We start from the raw sequence: 18720 nt of genomic DNA on the forward strand, positions 1-18720 counted from the left end.
GGCACAACCAAGCGTGCACCTCAGGGATGACAAAACAGAAATGGCATGACAAATCCTCCTAACTCAAGAGGAAGATAGTGCGTTAAGTGCCTTACCTGTAGATTTATGGTCAAAAGGGGATGTAGGACTGATGAAAACAGCAGGTGAAGTTTGTATAACTCCAAAGTCAAGTTTTAGACCTAGTAAGCACCAATACCCGCTAAGTAAACAAGCAGAGGAAGGAATTAAGTCAGTCATTGAGCAGCTAAAACAGGTAGGAATTCTTGTCGAATGCCCAGATTCGCCCTGCAATACTCCGTTGTTTCCTGTAAAGAAACCAGATGGGTCATGGAGGTTGGTTCAGGATTTACAAGCAGTTAATTCAGCTGTGATCCCAAGAGCACCGGTGGTCCCTGATCCCTATACATTACTTAATGATTTACTACCTCAGCACAGATATTTTTCTGTCATAGATATAAGTAATGCCTTTTTCTCCATACCACTACACAAGGAGAGTAGATTTTGGTTTGCATTCACTTATCAAGGTAAAAGATACACCTACACCAGATTGCCACAGGGCTATTGTGAGAGTCCGACAATATTCGCACAAGAAATGGCTGCGAATTTAGCTCAGTTTGTTCCCCCACAGGGAAGCCAGGTTCTGCTGTATGTAGATGATATTTTGTTGGCCTCACCCACGCAGGAAAGTTGTAGAAAGGATACCCTTGCCCTTCTTAGTTTTTTAGCCGAGCAAGGACATAAGGTAAATAAAGAAAAGCTACAATTGTGGAAAGCACAAGTAAAGTACTTGGGTTATTTAATTTCGCAGGCAGGTAGACAATTGGAGAACAAAAGAAAACAAGCAATTCTTGAGGCACCTATGCCCACAACTAAGCGGGAGATGATGTCCTTTTTAAGTGTGACTAATTTTTGTAGAAGTTGGATACCTAACTATGCTGAGGAAGTAGGGCCATTGACCGCACTGATCTATGACACTCCCATGGCAGCTAAGAATGATATACAGTGGACAAATAAGGCAATACAGGCATTTAATAGAATTAAGCAATTGATAGCAGGATCCTCTGTCTTGGGTTTTCCGAACTATTCTAAGCCGTTTGTACAAATGGTTGATTGTAAGGGAGGATATATGACTTCGGTTCTGGTACAAGTACATGGGGATAAACAGAGACCGATAGCTTTCTACTCCTCCAGATTAGATCCTGTTGCAAGGGCATTGCCACATTGTGTTCAAGCTGTAGTGGCAGCCGCCATGGCAGTACAAGCCTCAGCATCATTAGTTTTGTTTCACCCATTACAATTGTGGGTTCCACATTCAGTAGCTACTATACTTTTGCAAGATAAGATAACATTTTTATCTCCTAGTCGACATTTGTCATGTATGACAGTGCTGCTGACATAGCCTCATATGACCATAGAAAGATGTACTACTCTTAATCCGGCGACACTTTTGCCGACTCCAGAAGAAGGTACTCCACGTTTGTTTAGAGAGCATTCATGACAAAGTACTTCCCCGACCAGATTTAACGGATATTCCGTTGGTAGATTCTGATCTCGTTTTGTTTGTAGACGGATCAGCAAAGAAGGACACTGTAGGAAAAACACTAGTAGGGTATGCAGTCACCACAGAAACTGAAGTTTTGGAGGCAAAAGGATTGTCAAACATTTATTCTGCACAAGCAGCTGAGTTGGTGGCTTTGACTTGAGCTTGTACCTTAGGGGAGGGTAAAAAAGTAACAATTTATACAGATAGTCAATATGCTTTCTCCACTGTACATGTTTTCGCTCAACAATGGAAGAATAGGGGAATGGTTACTGTGACAGGCAAACCAATAAATCACAGAGATTTAATTTTACAGTTGTTAGATGCAGTGCAACTACCACTTCAGATAGCGATATGTAAATGTTCCGCATATACCAACAGAAAAGATCCTGTCTCCAGGGGAAATGCACTTGCTGATATAGCTGCAAAAAAGGCAGCTCAAGAAAATTATTTGCTTTTACATGACAATGATTTAGAGCCCGGACACCTCTTAGACTTAGAGACACTAAAAGTAATGCAAACACTGACAACACAGAAGGAAAAATGTCATTGGGTAAAATATGGTATCACTCAACAGGATGGGTTGTATAGGGCATCAGATGGCAAAATGGTATTACCCTCAAACCTTTTTAGGTATGCGGCATTGGTTAGCCATGGATCTTCCCATGTCGGAATACAGACGATGATTCAAATAGTGTCTAAGGTGTTTTGGTGTAAAGGGTTTTCAACTTATGCAAAGCAATTCTGTTTATCTTGTTTATTATGTGCAAAGTATCATACTCAGGGGGGAGTTAAAAAGTCTCAGCAGGCATTCCCCACCCCTCCATATCCATTCCACACACTCTGTATGGACTTTATTGAATTGACACCCTCAGAGGGAAAAAGGTTCTGTTTAGTCATTATTGATGCTTTTTCTAAATGGGTAGAAGCTTTTCCAGTAAAGCATCCAAATGCACAAACAGTAGCAAAACTTTTGACTACAGAAATAATTCCCCGATTTGGTTTACCAAGACGCATTTTCAGTGATAATGGGTCTCATTTTGTTAACCAGATTGTTCAGAAGTTGGGTCAAGTGTTTCAAATTGATCTTAAATATCATTGTGCTTACCATCCCCAGTCAGCTGGACTGGTGGAAAGACACAACGGTGTCTTGAAGAGTAAGCTCCGCAAACTGATAGCAGAAACACATAGATCATGGACTGCATGCCTTCCTTTGGCACTCCAGTATATGCGAATCTCACCCTCCTACAAAGGACTTACACCATTTGAACTTTTGTTTGGGAGACCATATTACGTCCCGCAGTGGCAAGGATTGTTGCCAGCGGAACGTGAGGGGGGTGAGGATCTAGCGGATTATATGAAGAAGCTGCTCAATGTTAAATCTCTTGTAACCAATGACTCCTTTGCAGATTCCAGAAATGAAACCTTGTTAAGCGTGGCACCTGGGGACTGGGTGTGGATTCGAATTGTGAAGAGAAAGAATTGGTCATCCCCCAGGTGGGAAGGCCCATACCAGGTGCTTATCTCGACACCTACGGCTGTAAAGATCGCCGAGAGGACTTTGTGGATTCATATCACCCACTGTAAAAAACTCAAGACTTTTCCTTCTGCCACTGACATTGGTCAAACTCCACCGGACCTCTGAGCACAAAGTCTGGCTACAAAGGGGGATTAGCCCAATAGGGGTTAGTTCGTCTCAAACCCAGTGAAGAAACCAACGGCGCGAGGTAGTCCTTAGGGAAGATGGCCACGTTCAACTGGTACTTGAACTGTTACATGATGATGATTTTGGTGGCGAAAGTAAATATGTCCATGCGAGAAGGAACAGTTGCAAGAGAAAAAGGAATGGTGGTGCTGCAAGCGCAAACAGGTGTTACTACTGTGTTTAAGGTGAAACTTTGTGAAGGAATTTTGGACTGTTCTAAATGGAACAATGATAATTTCTTGACTCGTGCAAAATACTTGCGCAATAGAGACTGTAGGTCCTGGTCAAATGTTTGGTGGTCAACAGATGTGAATGGATGGGAAACAAGTGGTGCAGTAATACCAGAGAAAGATAAAAGCAGGCAACAAAGAATATAAATTGCGCATTTCCAAGGTACCGAAATAATTACTATAATCATTGTGTCACCACAAGAAAGTGATTCAGGAGTTTATGGAATCGGAGTGTCTCTTCCAATTGAAACTGATCCTTTGGGGACCCTCCAACTTAAAGTACAAAGCCTTAAGAATGCAACAAGTAAAGCAGATTTTGCCTTCACAGAAGAAGAACAATTGTTACTCGAGACAGGATTCGTACACCATAATGAATGGTTATCTTGGGTTAGATACAGTACCCGAGAGGCACATTGTGAGAACTGTGTTTCTTGTGCTGAAGGTAAACAGCAACTAGCGACAGTCCCATTGATGCGAGATGAAGGTAACCTAACGTGTCTGTTAAAATTATTCTTCAACAAAACTGAAGATAAATGCAAAAATTAAACTCAGCGTTTTCCAGTCATAAGCAAAGTTGAGAAACCGCCTGCAGCGATTTCCTATCCAGGTTCGTATATGTGCATTTCCAGAGATGGCACAGGGAAGAATTATGGCAATATGGGACAGAACTATTGCAATGTTACTGTGAATGGCAATGAGAATCTATTTCTGGAGAACCAAACTCACAGTTTAGCAGATGTATGGTGGTTATGTGGAGACAACAAACTCAGATCAAGGCTTACGATTCCCTGGAAGGGAACTTGTGCACTTGTAAAGTTAATTCTGCCATTCTACATTTTCCCAGTTCCAGCAAGCAATTTCGTAAGGGAACCTGAAATAAAGCCGAAGTGGTTGAGTAGGAGAAAAATAGAGGCACCGAAGCAATCCTTCGATAACGGTGTCTACATCGATAGCATTGGCGTACCAAGAGGCGTACCTGATGAATACAAAGCAATAAACCAAATAGCAGCTGGTTTTACATCCATCTTTGTCTGGGTTCAACCTATTAAGAATGTGGACTGGATCAACTACATTTACTATAACCAGCAGCGTTTTGTGAACTATACCAAAGATGCATTAAAAGGAATTGCTGAACAACTGGAGGCCACTTCGCAGGTGGCATGGCAGAATCGAATTGCGTTGGATATGCTCCTGTCCAAAGAAGGAGGAGTTTGCAGGATGTTTGGGACTTTCTGTTGTACATATATTCCAAACAACACTGCGCCTGATGGAAGTATCACTCGAGCTTTGAAAGGTTTGGAGATGTTATCCAAAGAATTGGCAGAGAACTCTGGGGTAAATAATCCCTTTACAGACTTTCTACAAGCGTGGTTTGGAAAATAGAGTCATCTCATCAGCAGTTTCCTGGTGTCCATTGGAGTCGCTGTGGCTATCGTGGTGGTATGTGGTTGCTGTTGTATACCCTGTATCAGAGGTCTTCTACAAAGACTGGTTGATACTGCTGTTACAAAGACGATGTACCAGCAATTGCAACAGACTGGTGAAAGTGAATACATTGAAATGTGACTCTTTGCAAATGTTTTTGAAGTTTAAAAGTTTGTCTTGCCAATGAAGTAATGTATGCAAAGAAAAACTTAGTTTTTACCATATATTGCTGAAATAAAAGACATATAAAAAGTGTTTTCAGGGGGGAAATGTTAAGAGAAAAAGTTTTAAAAACATACTGTTATTTGTCTTTTTCCTCTGCTTGCAAAGTGAACATGTTATTTGTTGGGATATGCCTATCAAAGATGGGCCTCATCTGTGAACAAGATGCAGCACTGCTTATAAACCTGAATGATATTTGTTTTCTTTATTTCAGAATAAAGAGATTTGGTTATAGCTCAGTGAAGCCTGGGATAAGGACGCACGGCCGAGTAAGAGTTAATTTACTGAAGCAGGCTGTGTGTCCTGGAAAATTTGAGCTACCATTGTTGAACTGAACATTCTGTACTTCTTGAACATTCTGTACTAACTGTTGGTTTGAGGTGATTTGTGATAAACATGTTTACCACAGGTGTTTTCCATAGCCAACTGTCAACGGTCAGAAATGTAACAAAAAGTTGTTTTGCTTGCAGTATAAAAGTTGATGTCAGTAAACAAGTTGACCAGAGGAGATCATCTTGGCCAACATGCTGTGTAATCTGGTTAGCTGCTAATAAAGAAGTTTTTCATCACCTGAGGCAGATGTGACTCGTTTGAATTTTTCTTCTGACAATATATATAAATAGATATGAACTAACACTTATCTATAAACCAACGCACAACACCAGCGGTGACCATGTCTGACACAATGGCAACAAACGAGATATGGGGAAAGAGGGGACTGCTGCATTGTGGGTAAGGGAGGAGCTAGAGAGAATGTAGTATCCACGAGCTGTTAAAAAAAAAAAAAAAAAAAAAACAAACAGCTGAGTCAGATTAGAGGACTGGATCCAAACCCACATGTTGAAGAATGAATGAAAATTGATAACATCAGATCTACAAACAGGGATACAAACAATAGTCAAGATACGTTGGAATTTATTGGAGAAAACTGGCAAAAGAACCAAGGTATTAGGTGCAAATAATTAGAGAGGGAAAGGTAATAGAATGGCAAGAGGCCAAGAATTTATTTGGACTGAAAGTCAGAGATTGCCTTCCCAGCAAGGAATGATATCAGAGTATAGGCAAAGAGAAAGAAAAATGGGTTTATTAAATGAAATACCAGCACTAGTACAGTTTTTAGTAGAATCTAGAACAGAAGCTGCAGTTAAGAAAGGAATAATTAGTACAGCATATAAAATATTGCATGAAAATTATAAGAATCAATCAGAGGAAGTTAGAAGGGATTGGGAAGACACAGTGGACAAGTAATTCACAAAAACAATGGATATATAGGCATGTCTTCCAAATATGCAACAGAGACTAGAGGATTTAGGATCTTTGCTTGGACATGTTTACATATGCATTTTTATATTCCAAGTGGACTCCAAAGAATGTTTCCTTAGGGAAGAAAGAGGTAAATAGGAACATATGTTCTGGGAGTGTAATGAGTTGGCAGACTTTTAAGTATTCCCTGCAGACTGCTTTGTCAGAGATACTGGGTGAGCAAATTGGTGCAACTCAAGAAATTATTTTTTTGAGCTATGATACAGAATCAGAATTGCCAAGACATAGTAAGACCTTGTTAAGTCTAATTATGGTAGCTGCCAAAAAAGCAATTACTAGAAAATGGAAATCAAAGTCTAAACCAACTTTACTAGAAGCAGTGAATACAGTAATAGAAATGAAACAACTGAAATTGGGATCTTTAGAAGATGGTAGGAGCAAATTACATAGAAAATGGAATTGTGGGAAGAACACATGCAGAGGAGGAACAAGGTTTAAAAGAAGGCAAGATTTGAATGTGCTATGTAAAGCCTGACTGACAATGACTGGACGGATTACAAGTGATACATGGATATAGATTATAAGTGACTCAGCAAGGCCTTACGTTCACAGAGGTTCCTCACTAAAAGAATACAGGGCATAAGTAAAATGTCCTACGCAGACCACCTCAAGACCCTATCCCTGTATTCTGTCTCCTACAGGCTTTTGAGGGGAGCTAGGCATTGTCAGACCCCACTCTGATGGACCGCCTACATATCCAGAACATACAGCACCAGAATTACCCATTCTAAAGACTTAAACCTTGCCTGCGATATAAATAGGACCTGCTGGAGAGAGAGGTATGTATCCCACAGACTACCACATCTATGGAATAGGCTCCCCATCCATGTGAAGCAGAGCTCCTCCCTAACCCAATTCAAGTGCAACTTGGACAATTGGATGGGAAACTGGAAATTCAACCCTATTTGGCACCTATGTCTCTAATGGACACAGGTAACCTGTAAGTGGTTCATCTCCCAGGGTAACCTGTAAGTGGTTAATCTCCCAAGCCCATGCTTGCACTTATCAAGGGTATCACAACTTGTCAGAGATTTGAGATACATAGCTAGGCTTAAAAAGGTGCTTGTGGTCATTAGCGTAGTAAACACCTATGAACTTAATTAAGTCAATATGATTTGTTTTCATTTATATAAATGTATGATTGTCTATGTTGTATGTGATAACTTAATAAAGATGTTTCTTGTCTAAAAATAATATTCCACAGCACCAAAATGTCCTTTCCTGGATTTATAAAGTCAGAAGAAATATCATCTGCAAATAAAGCCAACTTTTCTTAATTACCATACCAATTTCATGCTTGGATTTTGAGTCTCTTATTTTCTATGCCAATGGCTCTAAATATAAAGCAAATAAAGAAGAAAGAGGACACCTCTGCCTGATTCCTCTGTTCAAACGCTCTTCAAATGTTCTCCTAATTAACCTTATTACTGTATCTGGAAATGCAAATGCTTCCATTACTCTACTCATAAAATTTCAGCTTATTTCAGTTGAATGCATTCTCTGCATCAACACCAACCAACAAAAGCAGTATTTACTTACATTCTGTTTCCCTCTGGATCATCAATGTCCTATTAATATTGTCAAATGTCTACACCCCTTCCAGAACACCACACTGATTCATATCTACTAATTTTGGCAACATGTTTGACATTCTTTTTAGTGTATATAAAGCTGGGTCTGAAGAGTCTATTGCATCTTTAGATAACACAGCCACCACAGCTTTCTTCCTAGATATTGGTACTTCCCCTCCTTTTAAAATACTATTAAAGGAAATCTTCCAGTCCCAGATCTTTATCACTTTATTCCCTCCTACCTTCCAAACTTCCATATGAAAATCATCTGTTCTTAGATACTTCCTTGCAGACTGATTATACATCACCATTTTTATATCATCTCTTCCTACTTTAATTTGGCATAACTGAATTTTTCATAAAAAATCCATTTGTGTTCTTTCATTTCCACATTCCTCTGCTTTATGCAAATTTGCATAAAACTTCCAAAATATATCTTAGGAACTCTGATTGTTTTTCTTGACATACACTCCCTACGTCTGACAAAAACCCTCCCTACTTTTTGTTGCCTAACTTGTGCTAAATGTTTTTGTAATCAAGCGTTACCAAAAAAATAGTTGCTTAACAGCAATCTTTCTAAATGCCTGCATATTATCCAGATACTTTCTTAATTTATCTTTAGCACTCTGCATTGTGCCTCTACTTGTTCTGTGATTTTGTAATACTTGAACCTTTGTCATCCCCTCTAAACAATTCCTATTACTTCTTAAACATGTCTCTATCTTTTACTTCTACACTAACTGTAAACTCTATTTTCGTTTCTCCCACACAATAGCTACTACTTCTGGAGAAATGTCCATCTTCCCTAATAACTCTTGAATACATTTCCACTACCCACTGTTACATTTCCCTGTTTTAAACAGGCATGTGGAAAGTGCCAGTGTCTCATTTTTACTTCTTTATGCTGAAGTTTTATTTTAGTTTTTGTTGCTGCATGGTCTGAAATAATTAATGGATGTGTGTCAAAGCTTTCAATTAAATGCATATGTTCCTGTGAAATATCATTTCTGTCTAGTCTAGACCAGTTATTACACATTGGGAATATATGTAAATTCTGTCTGAGTTCCAACTACTGAATTCAAGACTTCCAAACCAAATATATACATTTCTTCAAAAATCTAGCACTTAAAGCTGACTACTTCTCTCAAATATTTCTTAAGCTCCATAACAGTAGTTCTTGGTGGAATGTTGCAAGTGTAATCCTCCTCCCATACCAATAGCCCCTTACTACAAGAAAGCTAAAATTATTGCAATTTTTCCTCTTCAGTCACTTTAAGTGCCCCTCTAGCAAATTATTACCATTTCCTTTGTCCTTGATATTCTGCTGAATATCCATCCTAAAATCCTTTCTCAAATACACATGTTCATTTCATTTCAGAAGTGTCTCTTGCAGCACTGCTATTTTAACTCTGAATTTCTTAATATAATTCAATGCTCTTTCCTTTTTTGTGAATATACCCATAAGGTCACTTACATTCCAGGATAACATTGACAGAGTAGTCATTAGGATAAAATGCTACTGTTCCTGCGATTATACATGGCAGCTTTTTTTGAATTGTGTATTTCCAACATTTTTCTTACATGCACACACTCATTTTTGTCAGAGTGATCTTTTATACAGTTATTTCTTCTCATTTCCATTTGAACCTATGTTACACTTTCAAGATTTTTTTGCTTTGATGAAAACCTTCCAGCAAAAACCTAAATATGTTCAAAATACCCCCATCCCTTAAAACAAATACATAGAGCTATGTACATTTCCAACAAATGAAGTTTAACCCTCAGGAGAGAAACAAATGTAACATCTGAAGCCACAGGCATTACTTTTTTTAACAAAAACATCTTCATTAAATTATCACATAAGACATAGACAATCAAACATTTATACAAATGAAAACAAACCATGTTGACATAATTTTAGTTGCAAACATTATATATCCCTTATAATCTACCGAATCATTGTCAGTCAAACATTACATAGCTCATTTAAATCCAGCCTTAATTTAAACCTCATTCATCCTCTGCATGATGTACTGTTCACACAATTTCCATTTTTTCTATGTAATTTGCTCCTACCCTTTTCTAAAGGTCCAAGTTCCAGTTGTTTATCTCAGTTACTACAATCACTACTTCGAGTACACTTCGTTTAGCTGTGATTTTCATTTTCTAGTAATTGCTTTTTTGGCAGCCACCATAATTGTACTCAGCGATGCCTTATCTATGCCTAGGCAATTCTGATTCTGTATCAGAGCTTAAAAAAAATCATTTCCTAAGTTACATCAATTTGCTCACCCAGTATCTATGACAGAGCAGTCTGCAGGGAATTTTTTTAAGTCTGCCAACTCATTACACTCCCAAAAAATATGTTCCCTATTACCTCCTCCTTCCCCATCATACCTCCAACATTTGCTGTCTACCTGAGGCACCCCACAGGCATTACATAATCTAAAATTAAGATTACCCAGTAAACAGCATATTATAGCCTCTGTTCCCACTTACCCTAATTACTGTCTGTTCTTTCCTTATCTCTATTTCTCTTCTGGATGTGAAAAACACATGTATGCGATAAAAAAAAACATTTAGCCTTAATCAAGTGCACTGTTTATCTTTAAATAAACTTAAACTGTGCACACCTGTTCTATTAAATGCATTAAAGTATTAAGGCTACTATGGAAGCTGCCACTACTTATTCACTTACCATAATTGCAAACTATTTTTCAGTGAGCTGGCTGCTTGCTATTGTACCTTTAAATGTTGCATTTCCCTCAGCAAAGAATGCACAGAACTCTCAAGATTAACTGCTTGGACCTGCAGAAAGCTTGTCTCCGTGTAAAAGTAGTCAACAATGAGAAAAAAAACTAACCTTGCAGATTTATTAAGGAACCCCTGTAAATTTCACTCATAAGAGACGGTACTTAATTCCATTGGCCAGCTGTCTTCAGCCAAATTATTCTAGTCTCCTAATGACACCATTTGCTAAGGTAAAAAACAAGCAAATATCTTTGCACATGGAAGAAATTTAACATTTTTACAGTGTTCACTATTTTGTCTTATTTTTCAAGCCTATTTGCTTACAAAAATGTTTATAGCTTAGGCCAAGAACATTAATCTAGACATCCACTTTTGTAAAAACAAGGGAAACAATTATCTTAATTCTATATATCATAAAACAGAAACAATCCAGAGGGCTTGAGTGAAGTCTGGTATCTCAATAAACTACTGGAAACTTCAACAAGGTGTCTTTATTCCTCCCACAGGGATGGTAACAGAAAGAGGTTCCTACAGCTGCTAGCTAATGTGATTTTATCTGGACTAATCCTTTATACCCTAATTCTACACATCGTCTGATCAGTACACTTTTGCACTCCATCCCAGCAGCCCAAGATCACAGCATATTAACTTGAACTTACTTCTGTCTAGCATTTCTTCTCTTGTAATACTGTAAAGCCCATACTTCTTACAACTAAAGTATTTGTTTAGCTGAATATCTTAAACTCATGCAACAGTCACTGAAAAAGCGCCACCCTCATATAAAACACCCTTAACCACTCAATGTATAAAACTGCTTTACAATAAAACAGTTTACATCATGAAATGTTTCATACAAATACTAAGAATTAAATTTATTTTACTTTCTTTTGCCTTATTTTTCCCTTTACTGTTCTTTAAAACATTAATGACAAAGTGGTGCATATGCTTTATAGTCTACCCACAGGTTTAACAAAATCAATTAAGTCCAGTTTTCTCAGCCCATTCTTTTTGCAAAGTCATATTTCATATACATGATTGGTGTTTTACAGTCTTCCATTTGTTAAACAAGTTCATTGTTGCTGGTCCTCTTCCCAATCATCTCCATCTCCCATCACTGACTCTGGTTCATGCCAAAGGCACTACTGATCCTTCTCATCAACTCCTGTCCTTTTTCCTGTGTCTCAATCATTTTCTTTTGGTTCACTGGAAAAAGTGTACTTGGCAAAGTCTCTCTATGAACCTTATTGACAGTAGAATGAGAAGCAGATTCCCTTTCTTTTTGCTGGCTCACTTTTAGTTGGATTTTTTTTCATTTCCTCCTTAGCATGTTCTGCATCAGAAATGCCTTTGTTCCTCCAGGAAAATAATGTTCTGAAGACAGCTGGATCCAGCAGCTTGAATCTAACACCTGCCTCTTGGCATTCCCTGATTGCTTGGATAAAGTTGCTTCTCTTCTGATGGATGTACAGTGAATAATCATTTTCCACAAACACTCTGTCTAAAGGTTTTAACACTTTTCCCTTCTGCCACAGTTTCGTCAGGATGAACTCTTTCTACTGGTAGGATTGCATCTTTACTACTAGAGGTCTTTGCTGTTTTCTCATGGCCAGGTTTGGAGCATATACACAATGTGCCCTTTCAATTAAGAGTTCCTGCTGTGGAATATAAGTCCGGTTGCTTATCTGTGCTTTCATAAAAACGGATATAGTCTGTGCCTTCTAGTTTCTCTGATACAGCAGAAAACTCAGGTTTTTTTTCTATGCACTTTGCCTTTTAATTCTACCATTTTTTTTAAAACATATCTTATTGAGAAGCCTCATAGTTCACCATTTCTTAACACCTGCATATATCATCTGCAAGTTTCAACTCCATGAAATATGCAACTGCCAATGTGCAACTCTGTCAAAAAACAATGTTTCACTTATGCCTCGCTGTCACTTTGTGAAAGTCTGTTTAGACAGAGTTGCACAATGATAACTGCACAGTTCATGAACTTTGGATTCTGATGGTATGTTGAAAATATGACAGGAAAAGTTAAGAGATGCTGAAGTCAACATGTCTGTTTAATTCAAAAACTTACAACAAAAAATGCTGAAATTCAGTCTTTTACAAAAGTAAATTAAATTTTAGCATTTCTTAATATTTTCAAATCAATTTTTCAATATAGTATCAAGCAACCCCCTCTTCATGACTCATGTAACTGTCATGCAATTCCAGCTAAATTACACCTTCAAAAATCAACAGTGAAACCATACTTTTACACACAACAGTTCCAGTTTAAAAGGTGGAAACTCACAGAAGGCATCCTGAAAATCTGGTATGTAAATACTGGGAAAAACTGAAGATAGGAAAGTTTGACTTCTAAGACTGACGACCTTAGTACTAACACCAGTAAATCTATTTTATTTAATTCGTTTAATTATGTTTGCTAGTCTGGTAAAGTGGCTGCTACAGGACACCTTTCGACTACAATGAAGGCCTAAAAACCTATCACAATATTACATACATACATATACAACAAACAAATGCAAAGATGAATGAGAAGAACAGTTAATGATGCAAACTATGCAGACACACAATAAGCACATACTATATAATAGGTCAAAAAAGTAAAAACTATATATATATTACACGTACACAACTGGCTGACTTCACTATAACACACAGGAGGTGATAAACCATGAACAAGAAGTAAGACAATATGTGGCCTTAAACATTACATTTCCTGATGATTACAAAGTGACATTTTTGTAAAAGGTTGCCATAGCAGTAAAGTTTAAACATTTTCATTGGCATTCTCATTTGAAGACATAATAAAACAGATGCTGCATATTGTCTTTAAGATACCAGTGTACACTGCTAATGGCTGCACACAAGTAGTTATGTTAAAAATTTTCTGAACAGTCTACGTTGTAAAACAAATCTCTCCATTGCTAATGCATTCAAAACAGACAATACAATACAAAACGTGTAGTTAGCTATAAAGAAAATTCCCCATAATATTACAGTAAAGACAAAATTGTGTGCAACCTATTTTAAATTATACAGTGCAGGTTTACTAGATCTGCTGGGTAAAACAGCAAACAAATAACCAACATAATTAGAATGATAATGATGCATTTAAATGCAACTGATTACACAATGCATGCAGATATAAACCAAAAAGTAGACACAGTAAATGTGTCTAGACATTCACAAAGTAAATTAGTGGTTTGAACAAAGTTATGAGCCAGGATACACCAAATGGTAAGAAACACACACAGAAAAGGTGAGATAAGAAATCGAAAAAGGATGGCAAAAACAGTAAGAAGGTGAAACAACATTAAAGACACTGAAGTAAGCTATCTACTAAAATAATAATTACACTGCTACGTTCAATAGGAGTTAGGATTAAACAGAATTTGAATCACATTACAACACATCAGTCAGCTTCATGGCATAAAAGAATAATGCCCTGACTAAAAACCAGAAACCCTGGTTTAATTAGTAACTCAGACTCTGAAGAAGCTCATTTGGTAGACAAAACTGTTATGACGTGATGTCTGCTTGCCTCTTCATGGTGAGAGAGTTGGAAGGTGTACATCTCAAGACTGATCTCTAATTCGAACCTCTGGTGGAGACTGGTAATCAGTACAGGTACGTTACTTCAGAGGCAAGCTGAAGAAAATTGCTTATGGAAGCTATAGATTTGCATATCTGGAAACATCCATTGCATGCCTGCCTGTTAGGTCTCAGTGGACATGCACACTCAGGAATATCAGAGCTTAAAAAGAAAGTTCATCTTCAGTGAAAAAGGGCATTGCATCTGCCACTCGGCCTTTGTCTTCGGAAAACAAATGGGCTATACAGCTCTCACCTCTGTCATTACTGGGCTAATACAGGACAGCAGGAAGGAGGCTTTATGATAATTTGAGAAGGATGACAGAAAATGTAGCAAAAAAAAAAAAAAAAGGATCTATGCATCTGCAGTTTCTTTTAAGTAGGCTGTTAGGTTCACTTAGAAAGAAGATACAGACTGACAATTTTATATTTTTCTTAGAAGCCTGTACTGCATCGCGGTCATATATGATGCTATTACATATGCTTTCACCTAATAAGCTAAGACACGTTCAAAAACACAAGAATGAAATGTAATATACAAAACGCAATAACAATACTTTAGTAAGTCAAAAACACATTAACACCCTGAATTGATTCTTCATGGACTGAAGAGATACCCTTTTAAATGGTCGTATCAATTTAGAATAACTGGCAAAGCTGAAAAAACAATACACCAGTTAGCTTCAACAAATCAAAGCTTTCCATATCATACATACATTTAGCCCCACATAGTTTAATGCACTGAATCTAGTTACATATGTTGCTTTCGGGTTCAGAGTCCTAGGCAGTGAGACATTTCCTTGATGTACATTTGGTTGGGGACACATGGCTGAAGTGACATTCAGCTACAGAGACATACAGCTGTTGCAAATTCCCTGTGGACAAAGAGAAGCACACAGCTCCACTCCATGCCCACAGCTTCACTAACTAAATGTACACTTCCCACAGGTTCCTCCTTGTTTTACACATCTTACTTTAGTGTTGTTTTAATTTAAATGTTTCCCTGGCAATTAGTTCCTCTGGGTTAACCTTGTGTTTCTTTTTGTGTGTCCTTGGGGAAAATAACTACTTATGAATTTGCAAAAAAAGGACCTGGAAGCAGTTCTCTTTTATACCAGCATTAGTTTGACACCTCCAGCATGCACAGAGCAGCCTGCTTGGGTGATGTACAATATCTGAGGAGTCTGTCTGACCAAAGCTGACGTTCACCAATGGCTGTTTCCCATACGAGCCTGGAAGCAGCTCCTTCTTCATACCAGCATCAGTTTGACACCTCCAGCATGCACAGTCCAGCCTGCTTGGAGTCTGGCTGACTAAAGCTGATGGCCACCTATGGCCATTTCCCCTACATCATGAATACTAATGCAGTGACTGCATGAGCACTCTCCTTTATCATTTTGGTCAAAGCTAACATAAAATTACAACATTCCAATAAATTCTAATAAACCCTGGAAACATCCTTTTGTGCTTCTGTTGGCCTACCGCTAAATCTACAAGCCATTACATACATCTGCCCCAGTTCAGCATTTAATAACTTCAGTAACCAAGTCTTCAGGGAGTCCAAAAGGTTCAAACCTTTAGACTCTTTCTAGTGGCTTTTGTATCTCAAAAGCCAGACACTGGATACATGCTAGTCATTTCAATAACTTTGATAATAAGGCAATTACTTCAACTTAGTTAATATTTTATTTCTTTTGTTGACCAGGTTAGTCCCACTAAGCTAGTAGCTTCTTTTCAGGGGAGACCAGAGATGGTATTTATGCTAGAAGGGGAAATTTGCCCAGGGCATCAGGGAACTTGCCCTACTCTTTTCGATAGGTGCTGCAACCTTTATATCCTCCTGTCCTACCACCAGCTCAAGCCGATGGGGCTTTGGATTTAGTGTCTCATCCGAAAGATGGCACACTCAGGAATGCAGCACCCCCCTAACACTGCACAGCACTGTCAGCAATCAATCTACCTGGTGTGGGAATAAAACCCACAGCCTTTTGCCCAAAGGCGTATGTGCTACCTGTTGCACCATTGACACAACTTATGCTGTTTGACAGCAAGCTGTTATCTTTATCAGACTATTCAAAGTTCTGACAGATTTTTATAGTACGTGGTCATCTTTCTTGGTGAAGAATCCAAGTCAGACAAATCGCTCAGTGCACAAAGCGGGTATTTTCAGGAAACTTTCTAATCTTCAAAATGAAGAACATCACCTTCATCACAAGACCCTGAAAAAGGGTCAGAGACCACACACTTCTTTTATGAAGATATTTCCACAGCTACAAAATCTCACTACAATAAACTGCAAACAGCTGTATGACAAGAGCTTTCCCATCACTGTTAAGCTATTGAACAGCTTTAAAAGTAAGATGCTTGAACAAAAAATGTGCAGCCCAGGTGATCAGTTCTACAGCAGCCCACCAAAAATGGATATGCTTCAGCATGTGGCAGCTGGCCAGTAGCAAAGGATTCATATCAATTCCTTCCTACTCTCTCTCTCTCTTTCCTTTGTGGCACACATTTTTTAATAAGGTTATCTGCCCTGCTTGGAAGATACAGCACCACTGAATTTAGCAGGTGGCCAGTATCTCCTAGCCACGCTATCTACATTCCTTTTCTTTAGGTTTACCTTCAGTGAATTTTTATAGCACTTTCTTTCATTACCACGGGTATCTCACTATGAGTGACTTGGTAGTTTAACACCTGATTTGGGAACTGAGCATCGCATGTCCACAGTATCCAAGCCTGAAAAGCTGATGTCTGAAAGTCACTGTCCCAGTAGAAATGCTAACAGACTTGCAAAAGCACTTGTTAGTGCAATGGCATCCCCACTTGGTATACAGAATTTACCATAGATATTGAAGGTGGTACCTCATAAAGGCATTTTGAGAGCATGTCTACATCACTCACCTGTTAGATACAGAAGAGTAAGGATAACAAATTAGCCTCATATTTGGATCTTTAATGGGTCACAGTCTAAGGAAGTTCCACAAAAGCAAGTTCCTAAACAAGCAACCACTGCACATAAATCTGTCCAGAATCTCAGTGCTAAGGTTTGAGGTTATGAACAGATGGTTATCAAGAAATGGGAAGAGGCCAGCTGTATTCAGGGTCTGTCCATCAATGGTGAACTCTGCAGGGTTATTTGTAAGGTGTTGAACAAGCTCACAGGGCACAATGAACAACTGAGATTCAGTAAAAGTTCCAGACTTCAGTTAGGTTTACACAAAGTCATCTACAGCAGCTTGGAATCATTGCTGACGCACGTCAGGCTGGCGCAGTTACTGCTGTACTGGAGATTAATGACAAATACCGTGGGAACTGAAAGGAAAACTGATTTACATATGGCATGATGTTGCCTTAGTCAATGTCCAGAAAACAAAGGTACAGTGCAGGCACAGTAGGTCTTCACAGAAATCGCCCAAAACGGCCTTTGCCTGACTCTCAGTCTGCTGTATTTCTTCATCAGGGAGGACATCATGGTGTGCTATTTAGTACTGCAGATTCCTTTCCAAAAAAGGCCATCTACACAACAAGTAAAGTTAGGGAAGTACCGAACACAACAATAGCAAGCAATTTTCCACACAGCCTCTCATAGATAGCCAGCAATCTCTAGGTTTCTAAAAAGAAACTGATCCGATCTAAAATGCATAGCAAAATGGTACTTGCGTATTAGCACAACCAGATTTTCATGCTTGTTAAATTCGCATAGTGTAATAGAAACGACAGTATGAAACACTGTAAGGTGTTGTTCAAACTCCTTACTGCTGGCGAAAAAGTCTGGATTACCTTCAGGAGCAGGAAAAACTGAAAAAAAAATCCTCTTCCTGTTTTGCGTACATTACAGATGCACGCTTGAATTGCCATGGATGCTGTGTTACTGATGAATGGAGTATTTGAACTGTGAGGAACAAAGCTTTCAGAGAAGGAAAACACAGACAAAGGAAATATGGTATTGGTAAACTAATAATTTTTTTAAAATGTGTAAACATACTTGAAAAGAACCATTGCAATGAGAAAGCTGTCGTAAAGTGATGCTTTTAAAACGTGTGGGTGGAAGATGTTGACAGCTGACTGTGGGTTAGTTTTTCAAGGAAGAAGTTGCCAGTAGTGATTTTGTTTTGTGATGGTGGCATGTTTGGACAAAAACAGATAGTACTTAAGTGATTACTGATTTCACTACTGTTGTAACAATGTTGATTGCTCATTCTCTGGTTTTGCCTTTCTATATGGTATGAAATTGTTGGCAATTGCAGTTCTTACTGCTTCAAAACATGCTTTTTTCTGAGCAAGCTGGGTTTCACGCTACATGTTTTCCCTTCAATATGACTCCAAATGGTGAGGAGCAGTCACTCCATGTGT

At 38.4% G+C, this 18720-nt stretch overlaps 1 protein-coding gene across 1 annotated transcript in view; it reads right to left on the reverse strand.

The window, feature by feature from the left end:
- Nucleotides 1–18720, reverse strand: part of DEPDC5 (DEP domain containing 5, GATOR1 subcomplex subunit) — a 2513958-nt gene that overhangs the window by 1949249 nt on the left and 545989 nt on the right. The gene's annotated exons all lie outside the window — the stretch shown is intronic.

The sequence above is a fragment of the Protopterus annectens genome, chromosome 4.part0, assembly GCF_019279795.1.
Source record: "Protopterus annectens isolate FY-2018-M chromosome 4.part0, PAN1.0, whole genome shotgun sequence".
In the NCBI taxonomy this organism is placed as follows: domain Eukaryota; kingdom Metazoa; phylum Chordata; order Ceratodontiformes; family Protopteridae; genus Protopterus; species Protopterus annectens.